At 42.4% G+C, this 3,768-nt stretch overlaps 1 protein-coding gene across 1 annotated transcript in view; it reads left to right on the top strand.

Moving 5' to 3' along the window:
* The first annotated feature begins 2,185 nt into the window (after positions 1-2,185).
* Rnf185 (ring finger protein 185) overlaps positions 2,186-3,768 on the top strand; it is a 37,589-nt gene continuing 36,006 nt past the window's right edge. Inside the window, exon 1 of the mRNA XM_004645558.2 lies at positions 2,186-2,312. The gene's annotated coding sequence lies outside the window, so the exon portion shown is untranslated. The remainder of the gene's footprint in view (positions 2,313-3,768) is intronic.

Raw genomic sequence — 3,768 nt, 5'->3', positions numbered from 1 at the left:
GGATGGATTCATATTTATCTACTCTGGTCGCAAATTGACCATGTTCAATGTTGATGTTTTGTGAAATTTTTATATTTTAGCAGGAGAATGCCAGGGTCTACCTATGGTATGGATGCCAGGCTAGGTCCTGGCTGTCAGGGACTGCTTTTCTTTCCCTCAGTGCCTGATCTCAAATCCAGGTTTGTGGTACTGGAAATATCCCCTTGTTACTTCTTGTCCATAGCTGACAGACTTTCTTGTGTAAGTTTATTTCATCTATTATGATATAGTTACTGTCTATTCAGGTCCAATCCCTTGTATAATTGTAGGCCCTTAATATCCACAATTCTTATACAAATTTTGTTACTTGTCTCTGTATTGTCCTTTACAACTACTTTGCTACATCATCTCAGTGCGGGATCCAATTCAGAATCATACACCACATTTTTGCCGTATACTTTCATGCTCGAATAGTTCTTAGCTTCTTATAACCTAATAGCTATATTATAGTGTCCTTCAATATGAGTTTACCTAATGTTTCCTCATGAGATTGAGATTTGGGCCATGCACTTTTTTTTCTTCCTGTGGAAGATGAAAGCCAAGGCCTGATTGCTAGGCAAGTACTTTAGGGCTGACTCTCAACCCCAAGGCCATGCACTTTTAACAGAAAAACCACAGAAAAGATGAATCCCTCTCAGTGCAACTTACTAAGAGGTACATGACCTCTACCTGACCCATTATTGATATCACCAGCTAGCATGTGTCCTTGCCTTAGTGATGAAGAAAATTAAAACTAAAGCAACAGTATGATTTTACATGCAAAGCTTTAATTGGAAGGTAAGAGAAGATAAGGGAAGGACCCCAGATTGAATAATAACTAGAGGACACACACTCTGAAAAAGAGGATCAAATTGGCACCCAACAAAGGACTGGGACCCAGTTTTATGGGGTGGAATCCAGTTGCTCATTATCTCAGTCCTGGTTGCTTTGTTCCAGATGACTCTTCATGAATTAAGGAGCAATTTCAGTTTTGTGAGGGGCTCTGCTGGACTTAAAGGAAGCCGTTGATTTAGGACAATGGAGATTCTGGGAGTAGAGAACATTCCTGTAACTCTCTTTTCCTGGTGTTGTCAATCTTAAAGGGTAACAAGGTAGGTAAATTTAGGGCTAATAAAACTTATTTTCCCAATTTTTAGATAGACACTCCCTAAATGACTAACATGCTATACGTAGAGCTGAAAGGGATTTGACTCAGATTTTACACAATAAAGATCAAGTTTTGTTCTACTTGTAGTTACTTACTGGGCATTTGTAGGCCCAAGTGAAAAGCCACTTGTTTAGCAAAAGCCATGTTTAAGTTCCTATGTTAGAAGAAGACACAAAGCAAGGTTTTAAGGTCCCAAGAGCTTGTTCTCTGTTCCTATCAGTGGTCTCCAACCATGTCATGACTTTGTCTATTTTATTTATTTAGTTAGTTATTGCGGAACCGGGGATTGAACTCAGACCCTTGTGCTTGCCAGGGAAACGCTTATTCCACTGAGCCATTTCCCCGGCCCTTTGTCTATTTTACCTTTAATCACTTTGATTCATTTGTTCTGCTAGGTTACACCTCTGTAACATTAGTAACTTCCCTTTATAATCAATAAGTAATTTGTGGGAGACATTCTGTAAAAACATCCTACTGCTCTAGTTTTATCACTGATGATTGTACAACTCCATTGTTTTTGCTGTGGAACATGATGTACCATTTATTAAAATGAAGAGTTTGCTTTCTGCATATTTATTTTTTCACTTTTTCATTTATGTTAGTAAAAATTTGTGAATAATATTTTATTCAATTAGTTGTACACTATTACAATCACGTATTTTCATGCTGAAGGCGCCAGATTTGGCCAGTGGAATCTTCAAGATAGCTCCTGCTTCCTTTTACACGTTCTATTGTTCTTATTGCTATCATTTTTACACTCTGGTGAGACAAGATGTTCTAGGGCTTATCTAATATATTTCCAAAGTCATTTTTCTCTCCCCCCCCTTTTTTCTTAAAATAGTCCAAAGCTCAGGCTCTTCCCCAAGCTCCAAACAGAAAGGGTCCCCTCTTTCCTGCCTGTAGGCGGAACCTTAGAGCCCGGACCTGGGCGGGATAACCGAGCCACGGACCAACCTTTTCCGGTTATGGCCGGAAGTCTTTGAGAGGGGCGGTACCGCGTGACCAGAGTCCGCGTAGGAGGGGTCAGAGGTCTGGGCTCACAGACTGGCGAGGCGTAGGGTTGGCAGGTAGACCGAGAAACTGGTAGGCTGAAGCGGCCCTAGGAGCGTTCCCTGCGCGGAGACAGGTACGTGGCAGGCTGGGGTGGTGGCAGAGGCCGTAGGAGCTGGGGGAAGGGGCGGGAGACCCGGTTTCGCCTTGCTCGGGTTCACGGGCTTCCACACCTGAGCCAAGCGGGCCAGGGCCAGAAAGAACAGCCTGGCGGTACCGAGTGCTCTCAGACCCAGAAGAAAGGCCAGAGCCGTGTGGTCTTCTTTTCCATGAGTACACATCCGGAGAAACTGAGATCTTGAGAAAGGGAAGAAGGGGTTCCTTTCTAGACAAGGGCTCACCGTGACTCCTTTTCTTTTCCCCGTACGAGTCCGCCTTTCTCGTGTGCGACTGTATTTAATGAACTTACCCTGAGTAGAGAGACCGAGAGAAGTGAACTGATTTGGGATGAGAGTAAGAAGAGATAGGAAGTTGAGATCTCGCCGCCGACTGCCAGATAATGTAGGCCAAATCTCTTTCCTGTGCTTAGGTTAGTTTATTCGTTTGTAAAAAGGGGCAGTGTATCTCCCCCCTATATGGTCCTACCATCTACTTTGGGGTCCCCTGAGATGCTGGCTATACAGTGTTGGGACTCAAACAACTGGTTTAGAATCTGAGTTTCGAACCTAGGAAACGTCTTTTGAACGTCCGCTTCTGGAGTCCTACACGTACTGATGTTTGAAGCCCTTTTGGCTTTAAGTGCTTGTCTTTCTTCGCTTTGAGACAGCCGAATCTGTTTCTGGAACTTTGGTAGAGCTGGGATGTAACCTAGGAAAGAACACTGAAAGGAAAATAACTGTCTTTTAAAAAACACAGAAAAGGGAGCTTCCACATCATCTTTGGGGCTCACGGGCAGAATTAGGACTAATAGGTGGAACTCAGGATTTTTACTTAGTACAAGAAGAATTTAATGGAAGAATCATCAACGATGACCTGTGATGGAATGTATTACCTGTCTGTGGAAGAAATTATACAGGTATTAGATGACAGCCCTTTCTAACTTGAAAGTCTCTTATTTTAAGTGGTTATATTAATCTTTATAGAACTGACTCTACTAGCAGAGTAAATATGTTTCTTATGTCTCCTCTACCCTCCTACATGCATACATACATCTCCCACATGTAAGTCCAGTGTACCGGAGTTTATGTAATCTCTTCCTGGTTCTGCTAAGAACCATGGGTCTTTTCAAAGGACTTTGAAATGACTCCAATCTGATAAGGATGTCTGAAATGTTTATTGTATGAATTATTAAACAAGAGAGCCATCCCATTGGTTATAGCTTATTTTCTAAGAACAACATGCAAATGCCTCTGACAAGTTTGGGTGACAGGAGAAGCCAATGAACTCTTTAGGATACAGAATGGACGGCCCCTTGAAGCTGATTGTGCCAGCTTTCTCCTTTCTGGGACATAATTTTTTTTTTTTTTTTTCGGAACTGGGGGTTGAACTTGGGCCCTTGTGCTTGCCAGGCAAGCACTTATTCTACTGAGCCA

This window comes from Octodon degus, unplaced genomic scaffold (genome assembly GCF_000260255.1).
Source record: "Octodon degus isolate 3935 unplaced genomic scaffold, OctDeg1.0 scaffold00230, whole genome shotgun sequence".
Classification (NCBI taxonomy): Eukaryota; Metazoa; Chordata; class Mammalia; order Rodentia; family Octodontidae; genus Octodon; species Octodon degus.
Note: the sequence above shows the minus strand (reverse complement) of the source record. Positions and strands in the feature narration are given on the sequence as shown.